The sequence below is a fragment of the Rhineura floridana genome, chromosome 12, assembly GCF_030035675.1.
Source record: "Rhineura floridana isolate rRhiFlo1 chromosome 12, rRhiFlo1.hap2, whole genome shotgun sequence".
Taxonomy (NCBI): Eukaryota; Metazoa; Chordata; class Lepidosauria; order Squamata; family Rhineuridae; genus Rhineura; species Rhineura floridana.
Window position 1 is genome coordinate 37031083 of NC_084491.1, and position 27170 is coordinate 37058252.

The 27170-nt window shown below is 43.7% G+C and overlaps 1 protein-coding gene and 1 pseudogene across 1 annotated transcript in view; one reads left to right on the forward strand and one right to left on the reverse strand.

Moving 5' to 3' along the window:
* LOC133368774 (neurogenic locus notch homolog protein 4-like) overlaps positions 1-27170 on the forward strand; it is a 188892-nt gene that overhangs the window by 42803 nt on the left and 118919 nt on the right. The window lies entirely within an intron of this gene.
* On the reverse strand, positions 26315-26433 carry LOC133368900 (5S ribosomal RNA; annotated as a pseudogene).

The following is a 27170-nucleotide window of genomic DNA, read 5'->3' on the forward strand; positions in this document are numbered from 1 at the left end:
ATGCTATTTTCACAAATGTATTCGTTCTTATATGCACTTCCCCTCATATATCCATTTTTGTAAAAATTGGTTGAAAACTGCAGTGCAAAATGTGGATATGTGCAAAATTTCAAAGGATGCCTGTGTATCCGTTCTTGCGTTGTCTCTGAAAGTGCAAACTGAATCTTGCAGAGTATATATACTGATTAGAGAATGTGCACATTGCCCAAAGAATGTACCAAATTCAGACAAGGCATGTACATTTCCTGAGGCCTGTTAGAGATTATGTATCATGACTGGGAAATGTGCACAATTACCTCTCCAGGAGGCCTGGTGAATGTGCTCAACAGCCAGTTGTTATGTACATTAACTGCACTCAACTTACATCACCCCTAACATATATACTATATTACTGTGATGGCTGCTTTCTTACTTTTTTCATGACTGCTTCAGCAAGGCTGCCCCCCCCTTCCTTCAATTTGTCCTGTTGGTTTGTTTGTGTGTGGATATATAGGGATATATATATCCAAGTACATCCTTCTAATCCTTCCACAAAACCCACTCTCCCCTTACAGCTCCACATTGGGAGAAGGGGGCAAGTGCAGAGGTGGGGGAAGGGGAGAGTCCATGAATCAAATTTCCAATAACTGTAAAGGAGTAGTTACAATTTATGCACGCACGATAGAGGGATCCAGTGTGTGTGTGTGCAGAACCTGGTTGTGAGTGATGATGAGGCAGAGGGTATCTCTGGCAAATAAATCCTGTTGCAGTGCATGGGAGAGACAGTATTTCATGCCTCCTGTGTGTATAGAAAATATTTCCCATCTTTCAATTAGACTCCTGATGGGATCTGACCAGCCTTAAGTTTTGCCTCTTGGCTCAATGGACATATCGGCTTCATTCATCCTGTCCTGTGAATAACGGAGCCTGAGACAAGGCTTTAAATCATTTTAATGGGATCCGCAGATTCAGATATTAGGAGCTTCTAATTTATTGCTGCGTTAGGATGAAAGGGTGGAGGAATCATTACCAGGCACCTCGGATGGGCTCTGTGCAGACCTTTTCATGTAACATTGGGAGCCATTGATAAATCATTTGAGGCATGGTATATTTTAAGCCTGGCTTTCTCCTCCCTCCCTTCATCACCCAACTATAACCTATGACCTCCCTTGTGCCCACTAAGTGAAGGACCCTTGATTTCCAGCCATGCTTCCATGTCAAGACATGACCTTTTCCAGAGTTGGTCATTGTCACTGCTGGTTTGACAGTTCAAGACTTCTAAACAGAATGTGTTTCATTAAAGGAGCCCCACTCAAGCTAGTGGAAGAACCAGGGGTGTAGTCATTCGGGGTTTCAGGGGGGTCTTAGACCCCCCTTACTTTTGGGGGAGCAGCATCCTAGCATCCTATGTCTCCAGCATGCTACAAGTCAATCAGCATGAAAGGGGAGAGTGTTAGCCACTACAAAGAGTCTTCTAACAAGCTTCCTTGTCCTTTCCTGCTGATTGGAGCCAATCAGAATGAAAGGAGGTGAGTCAGCTACTGAGAAGACTCTTTTCAGTAGCTAACACTCTCCCCTTTCATGCTGATTGGCTCCCAGTGATGTCTGTTGTGGGAGAAGGCATTAATAAAGGTCTCCTTCTCAACCCAGCAGCCAAAAAGGAGGAGGAAGGGATGTGGCTATGACTATCATGAAGGGACCCAACACTTCTGAATTTGCCACTACACTATTGGGAAGAACTAGGAGGTATAGTAACTCTGCAGCTTTTTTGTGAACTGTTTCTGACTCAGCTGTCTCTGACCAAATCTTGGTGGAGAGACAGGGATGAGGGAGAAATTAGATTCAGTTCACATTTAAAGCCAAATCAATCAAATTTGCAATTTCTGGAACAATATGAGAACTGAAACACAGCCATCTTTTGAAATCTGCACTCATCCAGATTTTGTGATGCAGTTGCTCAGCCAAACAATGTTTACAAAAATGCATATATGAGGGGAAATTGTGCATAAAAATGAATATGTTAGTGAAAATAACATACAAAAATGCATTATATTATGAGAAAGTGCTTGCAAAAATGCATACATTAGCCAAAACTGCATACAGAAATGTGTTTATTAGGAGAAATTAGCACTAAAATGCTGAAGAATTTCTGTGAGGATTTTTTAAAAGAAAAAAAATTGCAGATTTCTGCAGAAATGTAGAGAACTGAATTTAATATTGGAAATATAAGAAACGGGAACCAAAACTGACAGATCCTTCGATCCCTATGGAGAGACATGGCTGCCACCAGGGATTTGCGCCTGCCTAAACTTCAGGTATATACCTGTGTTAGGGCTGGAGCATTGCAGCAGTCTGAAGTGAGCCAGAAGCCACTGAACAAACCAGAAGCCCATACCAAAGAAGCAGTCAGGACTAAAGGACAAACAACGAGGTAGGATCAAGGAGTAAGCCAGAAGTCAGGACCAAAGAATAACCAAGTATATGGGAATGCATCAGTACACTGGTTCCTGTGACAGAGGATCCAATGGCCTGAGTAGGCAGAGTCAGTCCAGGGTTTGAAGGTACTTAATTGAGAAGCTACCACTTGCAATCCGGTGGTTTACCACATGGGGGAGCTGCATATAGATCCAGTAGCTCCTGACACTCTGCAGCGTGCTTTGCTATGGTGGCTTTGTTTCTCACCTAGTCTCTCAATAATTAGCTAGTGAGACCTTGCCCTGTTAGGCTGCTTTGGCTTATGAAAGCCTTTCAGGCTATGCTTTATGCTGAGAGCTGTTTCAGAGCTGTTTCTCATAGGCATCTGGCTGATCACTGTGAGAACAGGATGTGGGACTAGATGGGCCTTTGGTCAGATTCAGCAGGGCTCTTCTTGCATTCTCACGTTCTAAGGGGACTTACTTCTGATTAGATGTGGATAGGATTGCACTGTTATTTGTGTAAATTATGTACCACTCCTTTCAATTCATAATGCATACATCTGATATGTATCTGATTTGTAATGTTTGTTTCTGGGGTGGCCCATTCACAGGTTGATGCTGGAGTTATGGCATGAAGACCATACATGTTTGGAACAGCACAAGTCAGACCAATGGCCCACTGAGCTCTTCTCTAGGAGCTCTCTAGGGTTTAAAGCAAGTGTGTAAGCCCTCAAGAACCTTTTAACTGGAGATGGAAGTACTGAACCTAGACTCTTCTAAATGCAGAGACCCATAAACCAGGGGTGGAAGACCTGTAGCTATCCAGATGTTGTTGGACTACAGCTTCCATCATCCATGAGCATTGGCCATGCTAACTGTGGCTTATGAAAACTGCTGGCCAACAACATCTGGAGGGCTAAAGGTTCCCTGTCCCTGGGCTCTCTAGGTGAGCACATGGCTCATGTATGATCACTATTTGCTTTTTTGTTGTTGTTGGACAAATGTTACCAAAAGTGTAAGAAAGGCTTGCATCCAGATGCCACTCTTGCTCTTTTTAAAACGTTGCCTATATAGTAATCATCAAATTTGAAATGTGGCTGTCTGGCATTCCTGTCTTGGTGATTGATGAGCCATCTTTTTAGTTCCATCCACTATCTATGATGAGTCAGAGAGTGGAGGTGGGGAGTGGGGAGAGAAAATTCATATAACTGATGGCTGTTTACATCAACAGATTTAGTAATGTTGGGATCCAGAGCTCCAAACCCTTTCTCCACCTTGTGTTCTAAAAGGAAACTCTCACCATTCCATCCTTGCCACCTCCTTCTCACCTCTCTGCTAGGCAACAAAAACCCACATACCTTCTGCAATCCCTGCATCAACTTCATGCTAACTTGAACATAGAGAACTGTCATAAACTGAGTCAGACCATTGCTCTGTCTACCCAGTGTTTTCCAGGAGCTCTCCAAATCCCCAAGATCTTATACAGCCCTGTTGGCTAAGAACCTTCAGAACAGGGATGGGGAACCTGCAGCCCTCCAGATTTTCCTGAACTACAGCTTTCATCATCCCTGACCATTGGCCACGCTGGCTGAGACGGGTGGGAGTTAAAGTCCAGCAACATCTGGAAGGTCATAGGTTCCTCGCGCCTGTTTTAAGTGAAGATGCCAGGGACTAGATTTAGGATATTATGCATGAAAAGCATGCTCTGTGACACTGAGCCCCAGGGTCCTCCCACGGTTTTTTTTTAAAGCTACGCTGGCTTATTCTGGACATGGGGGTATGTACACTATACATAGCAAATCTTTTTTCTTTTTTTATGGTCAAGGTAATGCAAACTCTGCAACTAGAAAATTTTAATTCTGCAACCTCAGTATAAATTAAGCTGGGAGGACAAGAAGCTGAGTGGCTCATTTCTTCAGCCATATCTAGCTTAAGTTACGCTGGAGTTTCATACCTTATTCCCACCTCCTTGTCTATCAGCAGCACGGATTCACTGTGGGGGGTGGGGGGGAGAAGGGAGAGGGAAAAATGTTCTCCTGTGATGAAACAATTCTCAACTGCTGCTTGTGTTCCAGGGGCAGCAGCCGATGCCTTGTATGTTCTGACTTGATTACTCTAATACATTCCTTGGAAACTTCAAATGGCCCAACCTTCAACAGCTCAGTTGCTGTCTAGGGACCACAGAATCCCCATAATGCCAATTCATGTTGCTGGTTATCAGTAAGTTTCCAGGCAAAAGTCTGGCTGCTGGTATTGACCTTGAAAGCCCTAAATGGTCTGGGCCCACAATACTTTAGATTAGGACACTGTTCTTCAACCGTGGGTCCCCAGATGTTGCTGGACTAATTGGCCATTGGCTAAGCTGGCTGAGGCTGATGGGAGTTGCAGGCCAACAGCATCTGGGGACCCAAGATTGAAGAACAGTGCTTTAGGAAGTATCTGTTGGATGCTACGCTGCTTTGAGCAAGTGGGGGACTGCAACAAAATGTTGTACTGTATCCCCCATTCTCTAACAGGAGTGCCTCCAAGGTGCTAGCCAGCTTGTAATAAGAGCCTCTTGGAGCTGTTTGAATTTGGAAGAAGGTAGAAAAGAAATGCTCTCCTGAAACCTTCCCCTGTTGTGCTATAAAGCACTGAAGGTTTCAAGTTTGGGGTTGGTTGTGAGCCCCAAACCTGAACATTTTATATAGGAAGGTGGGGGGGGGTTCTGGAGAGTGAGAAAGAGAAAAGGTCTCCTTTTCCCATTCCTTCTTTTTGAAACCATCTCATATAGCAGGGGATGGGGGGGGAGGCTTTTTAACATCATGAAGTACATCCACTGGGTTAACATCAAGAGCAGGCATGGCTAGGAGCCCCCTGGAACTGCTCCCCTTCTTCACCACTGTAACCTGTTTGATTTTCATTCACCTTTCCCTCTTGCCTAGACAACAGTGGTAGCACGAAGAAGGAGCAGTAGGTGTTGCCCCCTGCTTGCTCATTGGCTCTCTGCCTGGCAGGGAGGCAGGTGGAAGCCATGATGAGGAAGAGGAATATAAGCACATGATGATGATGATGGTGATGATGATGACAATGACAGGGAGCAGATAGGCTCGCCGAGGGGGAGAGCAGGGGAGCCATGGAGGATGTTGTGACAAACAGCCCTCCAAAAACTGGACCTGACACTGAGTGCCCATCCCAACCTAATCCTTCCTCTGGGATACTATGAGCTGCTGGGAGGTTAAGCAAACCAGTTCCCCCATTGTGTCATTCCCCCTTTGGCAATTCATTACACACACACGCACACACTTATTTTTGAGTAGCTCCATTCTGTTTCCAAAATTCCCATTCAAATGCAGTCATAGAGAGAATGATTGCTTTGTTGGAAGCAGCTTTAAAAGTGTCCACCTGGAACACAGACTCACTGATTTAAATACAAAGAAAGATAATAAAGATTTCTCCCAGAAACCCAACTCTCTTACTCGCTCTCCCCCCCCCCATCACCATCTTAGGATTCCTTGAAAGGGATTCAAACACCCTAGAACTTTTGCCCTGGATAGTGTCATAATGTTCCCCACTTACAGTGCAAATGCGACTGCATGTAACATTCCCATCCATCTACTGTGCTCACCAGCTTGGTTATGAAGGTCCATAGCACTCGGAGAAAGCATATAATCCTTGCAGACTGGGGAATACAGTACATGTATTTTATTGGTCTAACCTTGTTGCTGAGAGGGTTCTGTCCATTTAGCTATGAATAATTCAACTTGAAACAGTGTTTATTGAAGAGAGCTGTCCAAAATGCACTAGTTAAGGCTTTGGCAGTATTTTCCATTATAAATCCCCAATGGGGAACAGGTTTTATTACTCCATTACTAAATGGAAGGGGGGGGGGGAAGAATCTCCCCGGGTCAGGACACAATAGACAAAGTCTTTGCAGCTAAATAGCATCTCTGTGCCTTCTGATTTTATGTTGTGCCATAAACACCAGCTCCTCTATTTTACATTTTAGTGCTATGCATGCTTACTCAGAAGTAAGCCTCAATGGCAGAGCAATCTATCCCTCCTTGCATGGGGTTATGGGGTGGTGGATTGAGCAGAAGCGTCCCTTCACTCAGCTCTGTCAGCTCAGCCAGCCACCAATGGAATGATGTCATGGAGGAGTGGGGTTGAGCTGTTCTAGAGATGTAAACTTTCTGGAATTTTTGAAGCCATGGGAAAAAACCATTTTTTCTGTTTTTCAGAAAAAAATGATTTTTTTGGAATCAGCTGGGGCTTAACTCCTTAGGATTATCTCAGGCTTCCTTCCTTTGAAGGCAGGAAGGCAGGCTTCCTTCCTTAGTGAGGGGGGGCTGTTTAAGGACTTTGACTAGAGGTACTAAGAAAGGTTAACTAGCTTTATTTTTATTTTATTTGCTGACAACAACCACTTTTATCAGTGCAAGTTCCCCTGTACTTTTAAGTGGTGCCTTGCACTCTGGCCTGGACAAACTAGACTAGCTTTTGGCTGCTTTTAATCTAAGCAAGGGACTGCGACTTCCAGGCAAGTCTTTTTTTCGTTTTTTGTTTTCCTACCTAGAACAGCCTGACCTTTTTTTAACCTAGGGAAACAGAGCTTGTGGTTGTGTTTAAGGAAGGCTAAAGCTGCCCTTTTTAGCAAAGACTGAGCTGACTCTCTCCCTGTATGTATTGGTAGAGTTTCCTTTTCCCCCTTCTCTCCGACTGGAATTTAGCCTTGTTTACAGTGTTCCCTGAAGCTTTCCTGCTAGGGTGGTGTTGAAAACTAGCTTTCTATAGGCTTCCTACCCCTAGGATCTGTCTCCTAAGATATAGGTTCTTTCAGGATTTGGCTCCTAGCTCAGGGTGATCCTAGGCTGCCCTTATTACTTATTACTCTGAGCTGTTTTAATTCAATTAAATAATGAAATAAATGGGTGCTACTTACCCTCTTCTCACTCTGCTGCTTAACTTGCCTTGACACTTTGTCAGCTGGGGCCTTGATGCTTCATCAGCTGGGGGCTCCCTCTAGCTCGTGGAGCAGCAATCCAGATTAAGGTACAGGGGCCCAATCCAGATCAAGGCACAGGGGCCCAATCCAGATCAAGGCTGCTGTGACGGGTAAAAGATTAAAGCCACCTGCCCCCCATTCCAGGATCCTCATCTGCATGGGGAACATTCCTAAAATTCCCTTTTATAACACCATTCATGCAGTTTTTAGTTATGTGAAAGGAGTCATGTCTAGTTTGGCCCTAGGAATATGAAATAACTGCATATTCTTCCACTCTCTTCATTTCCCTCCCCTTCCTCTGTTGCTCTATGTCAAATTGTAAGCTTATCAGGGCAGGGTCTTACTCTCTAGCGCTTGCAAAGCCCTATGCACATTGATGATACTATCAGTACTATATATCAGTATTATATATTAGTAGTAGCAATAGTAATAGTAATAGAACTGATCATTTTAAGACTTATGAAACTCACTTCCTTGGGAGATCAGACTAGCTCCATTCTGAAATGTTTTCAGGTGGGCCCTGAAGACACAGTCTCTCTCTCTCTTAACAATTGATGGAGATTCAGCTACAAAGATGACATGGTGAATTTCTGATAGCATGTTTATTTATGGTGGCTTTTTAGATTGTTAAGAATGGTGGTTGGTTTAATGCAGCCTTTCCCAACTTTTGGGTCCCCAGATCAAAGCTTGGAAAAGTTACTTTTTTGAACTACAACTCCCATCAGCCCCAGCCAGCATGGCCACTGGATTGGGCTGATGGGCGTTGTAGTTCAAAAAAGTAACTTTTCCAAGCTCTGCCCCAGATGTTGCTGGACTACAGTTCCCATCATTCCTGAGCATTGACCATGCTGGCTGGGGCTGATGGGAGTTGTAGTCCAGCAACATCTGGGGACCCAAAGGTTGGGAAAGACTGGTTTAATGCTTTAAAATTGTGTTTGCATTGGTTCTTTCTTGTGTGTATATCGCTTGGTGAAATTCAGTTTCTTTAAAAGCAGGTTATACATTTATTTAACTTTGTAATGATAGTGATAGCAGCATATGAACATAGGAAGCTGCCTTATCCTGAGTCAGACCCACTGATCCAGGTGGCTCAGCATTTTCTATACTGACTAGCAGCACCTCTCCAGCTTTTCCGGCAGGGGTCTTGCTGAACTCTAGTTGAAGGTACTGGGAATTGAACCTGGGACCTTCTGTATGCAAGGCAAATGTTCTACCACTGAGCTACAGCATTTCTCCATGGCAGATGCTGGATCAGGGAGCACTAGAGTGAGTATGTGCCAAACTCCATCTTAGCCATCCACAGGGAAGAACAGATTCATTCCCTTGACCAGGGGTAGCCAATGTGGAGCTGCAGTGTTACTGGATTCCAGCCCCCAAATGCCCCAGCCAGCATGGCCAATGGTCTGAAACACCTAGAGGACACCATGTTGGTTACTCTTGCCCTTGACACCCAGGAATCCTGCCCCTCACATTCCTAGTCATGTCTGTCCCATGCTCATTCCATCCCTGCCTGAGCAAAAATATTTTAATTGAATTAAACTTTGATCTTCAAGAAAGGACTAGTTCTTCAAATACTTATTTAACTGTAGGAGAAGGAACTTTAGTTCAGTGGTAGGACATCTGCCCTGCATGCAGAAGGTCCCAGGTTCAATCCTCAGCATGTCGAGGTAGGACTGGGAAAAGACTCCTGGCTAAAACCCTGCGGAGCTGCAGCCAGTCAGTGTCGCAGATACTGAGCTAGATGGGCCCTCGTGATCTGGCTTGGTATGAGATAGTTTCCTATGTTCTAACTTATGGAATTCATTACCACAGGATGTGATGACAACACAGCTGACTCTTAAAAAAAAACAATCAGACAGTTTCATGGAGAGAGCTCTGTCCTGTAGAGAGGCATATGCCACGAGAGCTAAATGAGACCTCCATGTTTTCAAACAGTATACCTCTGTGTGCCTTCATGCTCTGCTTGTGAGCTTTTCAGCCTCATCTAGCTGGTTGATGTTGGGGGGAAAAAGTGGTTCATTTGATAGACCCTTGTTCTGATCCAACAGGGCAGATGTGTTCTTATCCTATACCAGCCTCCACCAACCTGGTACCTTCCAGATTCTGTTGGGCTACAACTCTCATTATCCCTGACCATTGGCCAGGATGGCTGACTCTGATGAAAGTCCAACAACATCTGGAGGGCACTAGATTGGAGAAGACTGTCCTATATTCATTTCACTGGGTTTAAACAATTTAAAACTCTTAAATAAATCCACATTGAATCAGAATTGCCACCACACTGTTCTTTCTGTGTCAAGCATCTGCTGCACAGATTTGCACCGCCTTCTATATTTCCTGATGTTCATTTCCCTTGAACAACAAGAAATTATGGCCTCTTCACCTTTCAACTTTCTATAATGAATTCCAACAGCATCACATTGATGTGGATTCTTTGTGCTGGTGACACACTGAAATACTAGCTCCAAGCTGATATCCCTGGTTGCACTGCATTTCATCTCTTTATTTACTGTAGGCCAATGCACAAAACTATTTCCCTACTTTATTCCCCATGTGCTTTCTTTTGATGCTGCCCACAGCAGAATATTTGCAAGGCATTGTTAGCTGTTGATGTGGTTTTAAATCAGGTTGTGGGGACATAGGAAATGCTCGTAAAATGATCCTAATAGGTAATGGACATGGCAATGGATCCTGGTAATGTTGCTTGTAGATGGCCTATCAGGGAGCCAATAACAGTGAAAGGTATTTGGCATTTCTAATTTCTCTGTTCACACAATACAAAGGCAGAGCTAAAACAATTCCTTTTGTTTTCTGAATGTTATTTTCTCTAGGCTTTTCCTCTTTTTCTTCCTCTTTCTCTTCTTATTCTATTTTTTATTAAATTGTTTTAAAAAATTACAATTTTTAAAAAAATATTACAAAAAGTAAATAATTATTCAGAACTTTTCACAGAAATGTTCACATATTCATTTTAAATAGCTCTCTATTGCCCTCACTTGCCCTCATGGGTGCAATATAATTTATCCCACAGCCTAGATCAGTTTTTCTCAACTGGTGTGCCTCCAGATGTTGTTGGACCTCAATTCCCATCTTTCCTGACCATTGGCAATGCTGGATGAGGCTGATGGGAGTTGTGGTCCAACAACATCTGGAGGCACACTGGTTGGGAAACACTGGCCTAGATAGTCCCTGATTGGAATTAGTCACCCTTGTGATTAATCCAGAGGGGGAAACAGCCAGGAGAAACAGACAAATATTCACACAATCAATATGATTTCTAAGAGGAATTTCCATCCCCAAAATTGCTTACTCAGAAATTCAAACTGGTGAATATTCAGTACAGCCCAAGCTGAGTCACTTTCACCAAAGTACAGTTTTCCCCATTAATTGTGCAGCAATTACAATCATGTAAGCAACTGAGTTTTGCTTAAATTGTTGCACTTATAGTAGACAACTTCAACAAGGAGACATTCCAGGTGACGTATGAGCTGCTGGGATGTACCTTTACAGTTTGCAAATGGGAGATTGAATGTTGAATCCGCCCCCATATAAAACACTTCCTACACATGCAAAACTAGAATGTCACTAAGTGGGTTCAAAGTTAGCCTTTTCCCTGGTGTGTTTGATTTGAATGTGCAGTGCTTTCTTAAAAAAAATACCACTGTCTTCAGACTTGGGATATCCTTCTGGCAAACTGAAGTGACACAGTTCAGCAACAGATACATCAGAGAGAAAACTGTGACCCTTGATACATTCTTTACAGAAACATCTGTTTGATAGACACATGTACTAATTTTCTTCCTGTTTCTTCCAAGTGCTGGAGTATATAGAATACCTCACTGATGCATATCAGGATTTGCTTTTCCCCATCCAGCCCCCATTTCTGAAGAGTGAAGGCAAAGGCTAGGGATGGATGTGTCTGTCCTTTTTGATTGTTTCTCATTTTTCCAATCTTAAATTCAGTTTGCCACATTACTGCATCAGTTTGCGATTCACTTATTTTTAGAATATTCCTCATGAAAATTCATCAGCATTTTAGTGTGTATTTCTCCTAATATATACATTTTTGCAAGCACAATTTTTTTGTGTTTTTGTGTCATTTTCAGAAATATATGCATTTTTATACACACTTTCCTTTAATATATGCATTTTGAGCACTTCTTTGGTTGAAGAACCGCATTGCAAAATTCAGGACAGTGTGAATTTTAAACAATAGCTTTATTTTAGTTTGCAATGGTTTGAGAAGTGCAAATTAGGTAGGTTTGCAAATATATATACACAAACCAAACCAAATTTCTCCCCCATCCCTAGGACAGGCAATGTTTTTAATAGGAAATCCAGAGATGGTTAGGTCCCGGATAGGGGAGTCATCAGAAGAAGAGCAAGAGGCTCCCTGGCTCAGGCTCCATCTAAGGTTCAGGGACTGGGATCCTGTGATGAGACCCAGGACAGGCTGTCTGCACCCGGGGCAAGTTCAGCCTCTAACATCAATAGCCCCTGAGCCCAAGGAAAAGGTGTTGCCTCCAATGCTAGGTGGAGACCTGGCCCATCCAGATGATTGCCCGACTACAGGCCCAGACTTCTTAGGAGTAAAGGACTCCTTGGGAGTAAAGATCTGGTTGCAGGTGATCAATGGGAGTCAGCTGAGGTTTGGGGTGTGGCCCAGTAGCTCCAGCAGAAAAAGCTCAGTGCAAGGCTGAAAGGGCTGCTGGAACAATGTCTGTATACTAGCTTGGTACTTGCCCTGTTTAAAGTTTGCCTGTGGGCCCTGGACCTGTCTCTTGCCCTGCCCCTTACCTGTATTGCTTACTTGGCTTCTGACCCCAGACTGCTTGGACCCTGATTCTTGCCTGACCCCCTTAGTTTTGAAGTAGACTCTGGATTCTGACTTCGGATTGGCCCTGGATACTGCCCTCACTTGTGTTTCTGCTGGAGACTCTGCAGCCTCCTTACGAAGTCCAGTGAGAATGGGATGCAACAGAAGTGTGAGGGAAAGAAGCTTTCCTTGAACAAAAATGATTCACTTTACAATAGCCATACTGACTGTCAACATTCTGTGACTGTACCTTCCCATCATCAATTAGAATATCCTAGACTAGGATGTTCTGACAAGTGGCACGCACTGTTGAATTTAATGGATTACATCCAGTGTGAGTCCTACTCAGAGTAAGGTTTACTCTGAGTAGAACGTAGTTAGATGCAATCCATATCAGCTATGTGGCTGCCCTTTTCATCCTTTGCCAGCCTGCCTGCATGCCATCCATAACCTAAAAATGGAGGAAACTCAGTCTCATCATAGTCCCAAAAAATGTTCCACTGATTCTAAAATCTATCAGTGTAAAATTCTTGAGGGAGAGAATTAGCATGCACAAATGGCGTTCAAAAAAACCCTAAGGTGTACTATATTTTACAGCCTCTCACAGAGCAAGGAAGAATGCAGAAAGGTATGAAATGATGCAGATTTCATCTTCCTGGAAGAGGCCGAGTGTGGATTATGCAGGCTGGCCTGAATATCTGTTTGCATGCACGGGATAGGCTTTGGTTGCTGTTGGCTTATGCTACATCACCCTTGTCACTAAGGTGAGACTTCCTCCAAGGGTTAGCGGTGCTAAAATAGCATCAGTGCTGCTTGTGCCTGTCCCTAAATGTGCCTGAGGCAGCATTGTCAAAGAGAGATGTCATTATCTTGTCAGAACTGCCTTCTTTCCGAGGTGTTAACATCTCTCTGGAAAGCTAAAAATTACAGGGTGCCGCACCAGTCATAAGCCTGTGCAAAAGTTGCAAATGATTCCTTCTTGCCTCCAAAGGGGATCGGAAAGCAGGTGGCCTCTTGCTTCCCAGGATGGGGGGGAAGAGGTGAATAAAAAAAGGGGGGAAGAACTGAAAGAGCATTGACATTGCTAATCCCAAGGTAGGATGTTCATGTTTGAAGTGGGATTTCAAGCTACAGCATTACATTACACACATAGTACCCCCCCCCAAAAAAAAACAGACAAGGAAAGAAAGAAGGAAGAGGTGGCCATTTTTGGACTACCTAAATTTTAAGATAATGTAGTGTCGTTGGTAAGCGAGAGAGGTGTGAACCAGGGAGTCCCAGGTTCAAATGTCCCTTTAGTCACACACCCCACTTCTTTAAACCAACTAGATAATATTATTTACCAGAGCTGGAGAAGGGCATTGTGCAAGTGATTTTTAAAAGCGCCTTGCTGTTCAGGGTCAGCTGTAGCACCCAACTGGTGCTGAGGGTCTAATGCAGTATCAACCCTTAAATTTGTTTATCCTCTTTTCCAACCACATGTACAGCCCATAGCCTCCAAGATTCCACTGATGAAAATAAGGACACACTGAGAATTAGCACCCCATTCTCTATTCTCATACCAAAGATTAGCACAGGAGCCTCCCTCTATTGCACACTGCTGAAGATTCGGCTCCATCTGCTATATTATTTGCACCATTCATTTGCTCTGCAACAGCCTGTCCTGCACTATTTTAAGAGCCAAGAAGGTATTTAGCTCACAGATATGCTCGAAGAAGAAAAATTGTTCCATGGTCTGTCGTCAATAGTTTAAAATAAGCTTTGCCAGCATGTGAAACAGCAGGCTATGTATTACATGGAAGCCCTAATGTTCATGCATGGACTTTAACATGCATGTTAGAGAAATATCTTGCCATCCTCAGGATGTAATATTTTAATCCAGGTAGGGAACCTGTTTCAGTCCAAGGACCACATTCCCTTCTGTGGAACCTTCTAGGGGCCGCATGCCAATGGTGGACTAGGCCAAAGACAAATGTGGGAGGAGCAATGGATATAATTCTTATCTTTATAGAGTTTTCAGGTCATCTCTAAGCTTTCTGTGAAACCACATTGGCATCTTCTGCTGTCTTCCCCCTTTTTTCCTTGGTGGAATTGTTTGCCATTTTGCCTTTAGAATTTTCTTTTTTAGAAACTCCCACCCATCTTGGATTCCTTTTCACATTAGGATCACTTGCCACGGACCCTTACTTTACCATTGTTCTGAGTTTATTAAAATCGGCTTTCCTGAAGTGCAGGGTACACATACAGCTGTTCTTAGCTTTTGCTTCCTTTAAAATCAAGAACTCAAGTATAGCATGGTCACTTTCCCACAGAGTTCCTGTAACTGCCACTTCATCCACCAAGTCATCTCTATTGGTTAGAATAAAGTCAAGGATAGCTGATCCTCTAGTTGCTTCCTCCACTTTCTGCAAGAGAAAGTTATCCTCAACATATGTCAGGAATTTTTTGGAGGTGCCATGTTTGGCAGAATGTGTCACCCAACAGATATCGGGGTAATTGAAGTCCCCCATTACTACTACATCATGCCTCCTTGAAACCTCAAGGCATTTGATGAGAAAGTTGAGCCCTGGTGAATGACAACATTAGCAACTCACAGTAACAAAAGCTAAGAAGGTATCCCCACAAGGGAAAAGGGGGGGCAGTGATCTCCCAAGGGCAAGGACCAGAAAAAAAAGAGTGTGCCAGACAAATAGGAACAGATGGAGCATGCAAGGATCTCTAATACAGGGATGGGGAATTTGTGCTCCTTGTCCTAGTTCCCAGCCAGAGAACCACACTCAGGGCTCAGACACTGGGTTTTTCTGCATAAGAAATCAGAGCAGGGATCAAGTATCTCATGCTACGCCTAAACCAGGATTCAAACAGGAACAGGCATACTAGATATTGGATGCAACAGCAGATGAGATGTTGCAACAGCAAATACCAGCAGTGCTACTTCTGTGTGTACAGAAATAGGGTGGACACTTAACACTATTATTTTAGGCTCTTCTCAGCATGAGCCGCAAGATGGGGTCTATGACAGGGTGTTGGTGGATGAAATTGGGCCACTTGTAACCGTCTCTTCTCTGTGTGACCTTGGAGACATGCCAGTTTCTGATTCTGCTGAGTTGCTTTCATTTTCCTCTGCCTGAGAAGTTCCAGTGTTTTTGTTTGCACTTCTCACTGTTAAATTTGGCCTTGGTGCCTAGCAGAGAGCCCTCACCAGCCAACTGAGACAAGGAAAAGCTGTCTGAGCCTTCCTTAGGAACTTTAGCAGCCAGCTTCAAGGCTTCTGGAGACACATCCTCTGTAACACCCTCATTTCCTTCATCAGTGCAGGCAATGTCCTTTCCAATGTCAGTAACCCCTTCTCCATTCTCCCAGCCTTGCCAGAAATTCTCCTTGGGGCCCATGACATCTCCCTGGAGGCTTTCAGTCTCCAAATCCCATCGGCCCCAGCCAGCAGAGCCAATAACCAGTAATGATGGGAGGTGACGTCCAGCAACATCTGGAAGGCCACAAATTCCTCATCCCAGCCACACCATGCATAATCTGGAAGTTGAAGAGCTGAGCCTAGAAGAATCTAGCAGGTCAGAGGCAAAGACTGGAAGAACTCAGATAGTCAAGGGGAAAAGTTATGGTAGGATATGGTAAATCTGGCAGAAACAGAGTGGAACCTGGCATGTATTGGGTCAGGTCCTACAGAGCCAATCTGGTACATTAGGGAGGAAAAACATTTTAGAGACTTTTTTGACTACATCACTGTTTATCTAGCACTTTGCTTTCCTGATTCAGCCAGTCAAATGATGCTGCCTGGTTGGCAAATCTACATCCTCACCTTGTAAAATCCACATGTATTCTCAGACTGCTAGCTGGCTGATGGAGGAGTGAAAGGAACTACGTCAGTGAAGTTGGCTGCCTGCCTCTTAACACTGTGTTGATAAAGATTTAATTGGCAATTCTTGTCTGTAATGTAAGATAATTGCAGATATTCTCAGGAATTGTTTATAGAATGGAAGGAAACAGATGCATCTGAGATGTATTGGAAGTTTAATTAAAGACTTTATAAAAGTGCAACAGATGGCATCTTGTTTGCTAAAGGGGCAGGTGGCAGAGGCCTTGGGTGGCATCTCAGAGTCTTGAAGGAGAGTCTCTTTTCCCTGCTGGTCTGATGTATTCCTTTCAGAAGTTTCTGCTCTCTTGGCACGCCTGTGTTTCGTACTGTCCAACATTTCACACATGGAAACAGGCATGCTTTTTCTGTCATTGTAGTAAGTCCATTTTCACTCAAGCACCCCTGCCTCACCCTTTGTTTTGCTCTTATCGCTGAAGGATCTTATCTTCCTGATGTCATTACAGGAGTTGCTAAAGCACTAGGGTTGCTGGGTCAGAAGCATCCCAAACCCTGAGATTTTGGGGCAGGGGTTAGTGATGTCACAGGGTGGGCCCTAGTGATGTCATTAAGCACAGTTGCTTGGAGCATACCATTCAAACAAAAAGAATTCTCTGATTGGAAATTAAGACAGAAATCTTAGCTAAATGAGGGTGTTCCCAGGTCCAGCTGAAGTGATGGGATCATTCCTTCTCACCTGCTTAGGGAGCCATGGTAGGAAACATTTAATCTAGAATGCTTGCTTCTGGGAAGAAGGGTTTAAGTGCTCTCAGGCCAGGCCAGGCCAGGCACCAAAAGGCCATTGTAGGAAGAAAGCCTAGTGTTGTGAAAATGTTAGATGGGGGCACTCAGGAGGAAAGATGGATGCCCCTGAAGGCTGCAATTCTAAACAGACTTACAGATGGGCTAAGTCCCATAGAACTCAACAGGACTTACTTTTCTGTAGATGTTGTTAGGATTGTGCTGTTGGTAAGGCTTGACTAGTATCCTCTACAAAGATATCCCTATCAAACAAGGTTGGCAACCCCCTGCCGGAATGCCCTGCCTGCCTTTTAACATGGCTGCTCCAAACTTCTTTACAGACTTGACCCTTTACTGCAGGGAGAGGTTTGAGAAATGAGTAAGAGTTAAGAAGATTCTCTGTCCTTTCCTGCCTACCCTGTGGGCTGCTATAAATTCTTTTGACAGCCAACCCAATTCCAGTGAGTAATAATTGACAGAGAAAAAACACACATGGTTTGGTCTACCTTCACAAGGCAGTAATTTGGGAACAAAAGCAATGGAAGCCACACTTCCCAGTATGTGAATTCACTTTTAACTCCTTTTGCCAATAATTTTATTGTTTCAATTCCTTCTATGAACCACTTCGATGTTTTTGCAATACAGTGGTATATAAATGTTGTAAGTAAAATACATAAATAAATTTCAGAGTCACTGTGACCCTTGATCTCTTTTCATTTTTAGGAACAAAGGAATCTGCCTTATTTGGTACTGTTTAGCTCAGTACTGATAACATGGACTAGTATTCTCCAGGCTTCCAGGCAATACTCTTTTCCAGAGATTGAATTTTGGACCTTTTTATGCAAAGCATGTGCCCTGTCACTGAGCTACAACCCTTCCCCTGTTTGAAAAAGTATCTTTAAAAAAAAATTCAGTTCACTAATGAATGCACAGCATACATAGGGCAATTCCACACCATGCATTTAAAGCATATTCAACACACATTTGAAGCACATGGATCTCACCACAGAATCATGGGAACTGTAGTTTGTTAAGGGGGTGGGACCTATAACTGTGAGGGGGAAACTACACTTCCCAGGATTCTCTGGGGGAACTCTTGCAGTTTAAAGCTGGAGATCTGACAACCCTATAAAGCACAGTAAACTGACCACAGTGTATCCTCCAGCATTTCAGAGAACAGGGAAACTTCTGTGCATGAAAGCATGGGACTAAGCATATCATCTGAGTCAGAAAATTGGTGCTGAGGAAACATTTGAGATCCAAGAAGAGCTGGTTACTTGGGCAAGGATCCAGCTCAAATGGGAAGCCTTTTCTAGCTGTTCTTCTCCAATAGCCAAGCAGGGTGGGCGGAGCCAGTTCAGAGCCCAAGATTGCTTTCTGTTCAGAATATGATCCAAGCTGCAGTTCTGCTAGTTTGCCATATGGGGCTGCTACACATAGGTTCTCCTTTCTTGCCCTGGCACTTGCTGACACTAAGGGTAGAATCTGACAGAGTCTGACTGTGCGAAGGTATGGATTGGGTGCCTGTCCTCCTCCTTTGCATCTGCTTGGTTTTAACTCTAAAAGCAGCATCCTGTTTAAAGGCATGTACCACAAGGCTACCCACCATTGTCTCACTTCCACATCCTTATTTTCAAAAACATATGCAATTCTTGAAAAATGTCTGCAATTTAAGTACAAAAGCAACACTGGGGATGCAACTTGCCAGTAGCATCACCAGATTTTCTCAGTTGTTCATATGGTGTTTATTGATTCCTCTTGTCTGCCCAACTTTTCATTTGATTGGGAATTAATCAACTGAAGTTCTATTCCAACAATATAGGGCTGCCTTACAAATTTCTCTGTCAGGAACTGCTGGAATGCTATTGCCCCATGTCGTGAGTCGCTAAACTGCAGCTGGTAGCCTTCTTAGATAAGAACTTCCCAGATTAACTCCACCCTTCCAGGCTGGTGGTTGGATTGTTCTGGGCAGGGAGGAGCATAAAGGGCTTCCTGCTCAAGTTGAGCCTTGTTTGAGCACCAAGATTAGTTAGAGCTTTGGTGTGCTTTGCATTTCTGGTCTTGCTCTGCAGCAAGATAATACTGCACAACAATCAACCCTGGATGATGGGTAAGCTGGCTGGGAAGGATGAAATTTGAGGTCCAACAACATCTGGGGACCCAAGGTTGTAGAGCACTGGTCTACAATCCTGACTCCTGGATAGATCTCTGATCCATCTCTCCGGCCCTGATTGCTCTATGGTCCTAGCTTGTTCTCTGGTTCAGCCTTCTTCTTTACTCTCTGATCCTGATGGATTTTTGGTGTTGCCTTGCTCCTTGGTTCTGACTGCTGAACTGCCTCATCACTCCTGCCTCATTTAAGCCTTCTGCCTTGGACCCAGCCCCTAGCTGAAGAGTGTGTTGCTATTATACCACAAAGGAAACGGTTAATTGACCAGTTGTATATTGTTGTTGTTGTTGTTGTTGTTATTGCTACTCAGAGGTCTCCAAGCAGCTTGCAACATGGTTAAGAACAAAAGTAAATATACCATGTCATAAAAACAAAGCAATGAAACAACCCCCCCATAACAGCCACAGTACCCTTACACAAAGAACATCATCACAGTCGATGAAATGCTTGAGGGAAAAAGGTATGTCTTTACCTGGTACCAAAAATATGTCAATGAAAGCGCCAGGGGGACCTCACTGGGGAGCGTGTTCCACAGGTAGCGAGCCACAACTGAAAAGGCCCTTGTGACGCCCTTCCCTGGCTCTCCCTCTCAGGTTCCTACCTGCTCGTGGTTACTGCCTGTCTCTAGGCACCACCAGGGACTCCACCAGTCCGGACTGTCCTTTTTTATGGTTTCCCTCTCCGCTCTAGCATAGATCTCAACAGATCCCCCTGCTAGGCAGCACCACCAGTCACGTCCTATAACCAGTATTCCCAGAGACTCTGCCTGAGTCTCCCTCAATTAGGTTACCTCTGTGACTGCATGCTTAAGCTGTCCCAATCCCTTTGATTTACTCAGACTGCTTGTGGTGTTATTCTTCCCTTCCCCGCTGCCACCATTTGTTATCCTTCAGCCTTGGTTATTTACCTCACCCTCCCTTCTGGTCTGTGAAACCCCAGCCAAGGATCAGGCCTCTGGTAAACCAAATTAAGTATTTATTAAATAACACAGAGAACAAGATTTCTTCATAAGAACATAAGAACATAAGAAGAGCCTGCTGGATCAGGCCAGTGGCCCATCTAGTCCAGCATCCTGTTCTCACAGTGGCCAACCAGGTGCCTGGGGGAAGCCCACAAGTAGGACCCGAGTGCAAGAACACTCTCCCCTCCTGAGGCTTCTGGCAACTGGTTTTCAGAAGCATGCTGCCTCTGACTAGGGTGGCAGAGCACAGCCATCATGGCTAGTAGCCATTGATAGCCCTGTCCTCCATGAATTTGTCTAATCTTCTTTTAAAGCCATCCAAGCTGGTGGCCATTACTGCATCTTGTGGGAGCAAATTCCATAGTTTAACTATGCGCTGAGTAAAGAAATACTTCCTTTTGTCTGTCCTGAATCTTCCAACATTCAGCTTCTTTGAATGTCCACGAGTTCTAGTATTATGAGAGAGGGAGAAGAACTTTTCTCTATCCACTTTCTCAATGCCATGCATAATTTTATACACTTCTATCATGTCTCCTCTGACCCGCCTTTTCTCTAAACTAAAAAGCCCCAAATGCTGCAACCTTTCCTCGTAAGGGAGTCGCTCCATCCCCTTGATCATTCTGGTTGCCCTCTTCTGAACCTTTTCCAACTCTATAATATCCTTTTTGAGATGAGGCGACCAGAACTGTACACAGTATTCCAAATGCGGCCGCACCATAGATTTATACAACAGCATTATGATATCGGCTGTTTTATTTTCAATACGTTTCCTAATTATCGCTAGCATGGAATTTGCCTTTTTCACAGCTGCCGCACACTGGGTCGACATTTTCATTGTGCTGTCCACTACAACCCCGAGGTCTCTCTCCTGGTTGGTCACCGCCAGTTCAGACCCTATGAGCGTATATGTGAAATTCAGATTTTTTGCTCCAATATGCATAATTTTACACTTGTTTATATTGAATTGCATTTGCCATTTTTCCACCCATTCACTCAGTTTGGAGAGGTCTTTTTGGAGCTCTTCGCAATCTCTTTTTGTTTTAACAACCCTGAACAATTTAGTGTCGTCAGCAAACTTGGCCACTTCACTGCTCACTCCTAATTCTAGGTCATTAATGAACAAGTTGAAAAGTACAGGTCCCAATACCGATCCTTGAGGGACTCCACTTTCTACAGCCCTCCATTGGGAGAACTGTCCGTTTATTCCTACTCTCTGCTTTCTGCTTCTTAACCAATTTCTTATCCACAAGAGGACCTCTCCTCTTATTCCATGACTGCTAAGCTTCCTCAGAAGCCTTTGGTGAGGTACCTTGTCAAACGCTTTTTGAAAGTCTAAGTACACTATGTCCACTGGATCACCTCTATCTATATGCTTGTTGACACTCTCAAAGAATTCTAATAGGTTACTGAGACAGGACTTTCCCTTGCAGAAGCCATGCTGGCTCTGCTTCAGCAAGGCTTGTTCTTCTATGTGCTTAGTTAATCTAGCTTTAATAATACTTTCTACCAGTTTTCCAGAGACAGAAGTTAAGCTAACTGGCCTGTAATTTCCGGGATCCCCTCTGGATCCCTTTTTGAAGATTGGCGTTACATTTGCCACTTTCCAGTCCTCAGGCACGGAGGAGGACCCGAGGGACAAGTTACGTATTTTAGTTAGCAGATCAGCAATTTCACCTTTGAGTTCTTTGAGAACTCTCGGGTGGATGCCATCCGGGCCCGGTGATTTGTCAGTTTTTATATTGTCCATTAAGCTTAGAACTTCCTCTCTCGTTACCACTATTTGTCTCAGTTCCTCAGAATCCCTTCCTGCAAATGTTAGTTCAGGTTCAGGGATCTGCCCTATATCTTCCACTGTGAAAACAGATGCAAAGAATTCATTTAGCTTCTCTGCAATCTCCTTATCGTTCTTTAGGACACCTTTGACTCCCTTATCATCCAAGGGTCCAATTGTCTTCCTAGATGGTCTCCTGCTTTGAATGTATTTATAGAATTTTTTGTTGTTGGTTTTTATGTTCTTAGCAATGTGCTCCTCAAATTCTTTTTTAGCATCCCTTATTGTCTTCTTGCATTTCTTTTGCCAGAGTTTGTGTTCTTTTTTATTTTCTTCATTTGGACAAGACTTCCATTTTCTGAAGGAAGACTTTTTGCCTCTAAGAGCTTCCTTGACTTTGCTCGTTAACCATGCTGGCATCTTCTTGGCCCTGGCGGTACCTTTTCTGATCTGCGGTATGCACTCCAGTTGAGCTTCTAATATAGTGTTTTTAAACAACTTCCAAGCATTTTCGAGTGATGTGACCCTCTGGACTTTGTTTTTCAGCTTTCTTTTTACCAATCCCCTCATTTTTGTGAAGTTTCCTCTTTTGAAGTCAAATGTGACCGTGTTGGATTTTCTTGGCAATTGGCCAGTTACATGTATGTTTAATTTAATAGCACTGTGGTCACTGCTCCCAATCGGTTCAACAACACTTACATCTCGCACCAGGTCCCGGTCCCCACTGAGGATTAAGTCCAGGGTTGCCATCCCTCTGGTTGGTTCCATGACCAACTGGTCTAGGGAATAGTCATTTAGAATATCTAGAAACTTTGCTTCTTTGTCATGACTGGAACACATATGCAGCCAGTCTATGTCCGGGTAGTTGAAGTCACCCATTACTACCACATTTCCTAGTTTGGATGCTTCCTCAATTTCATATCTCATCTCAAGGTCTCCCTGAGCATTTTGATCAGGGGGACGATAGATCGTTCCCAGTATTAAGTCCCTCCTGGGGCATGGTATCACCACCCACAACGATTCTGTGGAGGAGTCTGCCTCTTTTGGGGTTTCGAGCTTGCTGGATTCAATGCCTTCTTTATCTAATACTAATCCGAACTCCACCCCCCTCCTTCTCCACGCTCTCCTGACAAACAACTCTCTAAACCCACCAAAAGAACCCTCTCAAGTCCACCAACGTCCACCTCACATCCACACCACATCCACCCCACATCCACCCAGATTTACCTGACATTCTTCCTTTTATACTGTCAGCCATTTTAAACATTCAGCCAATCATCCAGCATTCTACTGCCCATTCACTCCCCCTTCCTCTTTCATTCTACTTACCATGTATCTCCTATACAACCAGCACTTACCCTATTTACACTAATATAGGAACATCACAGCCCTCTCCCCATTCATCAGGGGTACCTGGAGAAGGGCCTGAGAAGAAGATCTAGGTAAGTTCATATCAGGAGAGGTGTATACCCCTGCAGTGGAAGCTGGTCTGAATGTGCTGCTCTGGTCTCAGTCTGCTCTCAGCCACCTGTGTTTGCCTTCCTACCATAAGTCAGAGTGTGGCTCTGCCTGTCAGTGGCTCTGAATACACTTACTGTTCATCTCCTTGCTTTCCACCCTACCAGTTCTAACGGGCACCAGTCACCACCTGCATCAGCCCAAAGCTTGTGTTCTAGATGCCAAATTAAATATCTAGGAGTACTGTCCTCCCTCGCCTCTGATCATCCCGCATAACACTCTGTCTCCAGCAGCAGCCAGGTGGATGTGCCAGAGGGGTCTCTCGTGAAGAACATGATGTCTTTCTCCACCCTTTTTTAGTTTACTGTTTCTGAACATGGAGGTTTATCTGTACAAATCATGGGCAATAGTCTTCGATAGACCTGACTTCCATGGCTCATTCTAATTTAGCAACTGATCATGTTGGGAACTTAAAAACAAACAAAAAAACAGTGCTTTCACAATTTGGGGCTTACTTTTGGAAGGCCCTGCATTTTGCCAGTGTCTCTACTCTGTCTTTCTAAATGTCAGGGTTGCCCTTATAAGGTTTTCTGTGACCTCTCAGGGGCTGTCATCTTTTTCCACAGCTCGGTGTTCATTTCACATCAGGCTCGTTTGGAAAGTGTGTACCTGGGAGAGATTTGGTTACACTCTTGGCTTCAGCAAAGGAAACAGTCGATTGCTGGGGCAGCGAGGCAACTTGGCAGTGTTTTTTGCCTGCGTTTTGGGTTTCTTCTGTGCCAGGCAGAGCTGGCCTTCCTTTGGTCTGATGGCTGAATTTTGGAGCTGCTTTCTTTGCATTTCTGCTCTTGCTTCCTTCTCAAGAGGTGCGTTCACATCTTTTTTACATTTTTTATTCTGTAACCCTTCTCAGTGCCACTTCACTTCTTTTACAGTTACTTGTTCTTTTTAAGAACTTCTGAGTGAGCTTTCTCTCCTTCGTTCCTTAGAGCTGGGCAACATCATGAGTCTAGAAATTTTGGATTGTATTCAGTTAAGTCCTACTCAGAGTAGCCCCATTGAAATGAATGACTCTGAGCTAGCCAAGTCTATTAACTACAATAGTCCTACCCTGAGTAGGAATAGCATTTAATACCACCCTCCTACAAGGTTTGGTGGCATTTTGGGTGGCCTTTTTCTAAAAAAAAATAGATTTAAAAAATAATACAGAAAAGAAGAATAATGCATAACCATTAAACAAAAATCATAAAGTGAAAAAGACAGCTTGTATTGTAAACTAAGGAGAATAATGAATATGGTCTTATGGCATCACTACATATCTCATTCCAGAATAAAATAAAAATTGTCCACCTTTTGACAAATTTGTTTTGTACATATATATTTTCTCGTTTGGTTGGTTTAAATCTTGAGGTGCTTTTGTGCCCCCCCCTTCCTTGCATGCCTACGTTTGCTTTCCTTTTTCTTTTCATTTGGATATCCCAAAGAGGAGGCAATCTTTTTATTGTGGTAACCCTAACAAAGCTATTTTAGCTTCCTTTGAAATGTCTCAGATATTCTGCCTTAAGCCCCCCTCCAAAGTTTATGCCCTAACAAATGTGTTGGTCTTTAAGGTACTACAAGACTTTTTTTAAAAAAAAAAAGTGGCTGGAGAGCTGTGACTGAATCTGCCACTGTTTCTTCCCACTCTTTTTTTTTTTTAAGTGGGAAGAAAGAGTGGCAGATTCAGTCACAGCTCTCCAGCCATTTGGTCTAGAGGCAACTGAGCCTAGCTTACCTGACAGGGCTGTTGTGTGGAGACATTGATATGCTAAGATTCTAGAAAGAAGAGTGGAATGCATGGGGACCAGTCTTTGTAACAAGTGTCTGAAGCCCTGGAGAGCAGTTCCTGTTTAATGTGGACCAGGGGTGGGGAACTGCTAGGCTCTGGGGAATCCTCCCCCCAAGGGGTACCATTTTTCCATGTCTCCCCCCTACCTCTTTAAGTCCTTGATCACAGAGACTTAAGGGAAGTGCAAGAGATTTGAAAGGTGGGCACCCTCACCTGCCTGCAATCCTGTAATGTCACCAGGTGATTAACAGGTGGGCAGTTCCACCCACATGTCACATTTGCTCCTTGAGGAAGATCCTGATAAGGATCAGGCCTGTGCAGCCAAAAAGGTTCCCACCCCACATATAGATGATACCGAAGTACCAATGATGTGACTCGGTATAAGGCAGCTTCCTATGTTCTATGTGTTCCAATTATATCTTTGTTTCAATCTCTGTACACTTAGTATTTTTTTGGCATTTTAGAAGTTACTGTTAATCCGAAGTCAATGCTCCAGTCCTGTCCCTTTAGCTCTGCTCTCTTTATCTGCATGGGTTTTTTTTGGGGGGGGACCCCAAATTCTAAAAAAAAAAAAAAAATCTGGCCATGTTGCTGACATCAAACAGCCCTACAGTTTGTCGGGTAGCTTGCCCAGTAAGTACATAATGAATACATGTGGCTAGAGTAAAATTCTCCAACTGTGAGGCACAGTTACAAAGGGATCATAAGGAAGGCCTTCATTAGATTGGAACTAATGGGCTTTCGTTGCCCAAGCTCTGGAAATGATGTCAGGACACAGAAAAGGACCATTTTAGTGTCAAGTGCAAATACTGAAGTCTAGACCTTGGATTCAGGCAGCCCATTCTTAAATTAGGAGCATTCCTCAGTGAATTTCACCCTTTCCAAAAAAATTTTTGTTACAAAGGAGCTTGCAGTATTATCATCTTCATTTTGCTGAAAGGGAGAGATGACGGATGGAGAATTGACATCTCTTGAGAGTAGGCATGAGTTTTTTTAATAGAGGGAGCCATATTCCTGGACTCTCAAATAAGCTTCTGCTCTTTTTCTGTGCAGGCACTTGCTGGGTGGCCCAGCTTCAGGATCTCCCTACGTTAGCGGAGCTGTGCCCTGAGATGTAATAAATGGCCTCTTAACATGAGCAGAATGCCTTTCAAGCAGCCATGCCGCTAATCAAGAAATGTTAGGATTAGTGACAGATGTTGTTATATGCCTTCAAGTCAATTAAGACCTATGGTGACCCTAGAATCTTTTTTGGATATATTCATAGGGTTTTCATGGTAAGGGGTATTCAGAGGTGATTTACCATTGCCTTCCTCTAAGCCTACAGCACCCGGAATTCCCAGTCAGTCTTCCATCCAAGTACTAACCAGGTCTTACCCTGTTTAGCTTCCGAGATAAGATGAGATTGGGCATGTGCAGGGTAGTATGGCTGTAGGCTAGTGACCGACAGTCCAGGTCAAAGACCTAGCTTCCAGGCATGGCGTCCCAGCAGCTTTCTTCTGAAGCAGTACATTCCAGATCAAAAGAAAAGCGACTTGGGATTATTTAATTCATTTATTTGCTTCCATTTACGTTCTGCTTTTCTTCCATCATGGAACCCAAGGCTGCATACCTGTGGTTCCCAGGTGCTCTCCATCCAGGCACTGAACAAACCCAGTCCTGCTTAGCTTCAGCAAGGTGGTGCCCCCAGGTGCTATCATAGCAGTGCTGTTGAAAGGATGCATCTACTGTCCTGGCTCTGCTTCCCATGCCATCTCTAAGTAGGGATGGGTGAGAATTTCAATTCAGTTCGCATTTCAAGCAGAATTTATCAAGTTCATAATTTCCGAAACAATATGAGAACCGAAACACAGCCATTTGCATTCATTAGAATTTTGGGATGCAGTTTGCCAACTAAACAACATTTACAAAAATGCATATATTAGGGGAAAGTGTGCATAAAAATGAGTGAAAATAACATGCAAAAAGGCATGAAGTGATGGGAAATGGCTTTCAAAAATGTGTACCTTTGTCGCAACTGCTTACAAAAATGTGTTTATTTGGAGATATTCGCACTAACATGGTGGAGAATTTTCATGAGGATTTTTAAAAAAGAATTTGCAGATTGCTTCAGAAATGTAGAGAATTGAATTTAACGTTGGAAAAATGAGAAACTGAGAGGACCAAAACTGACA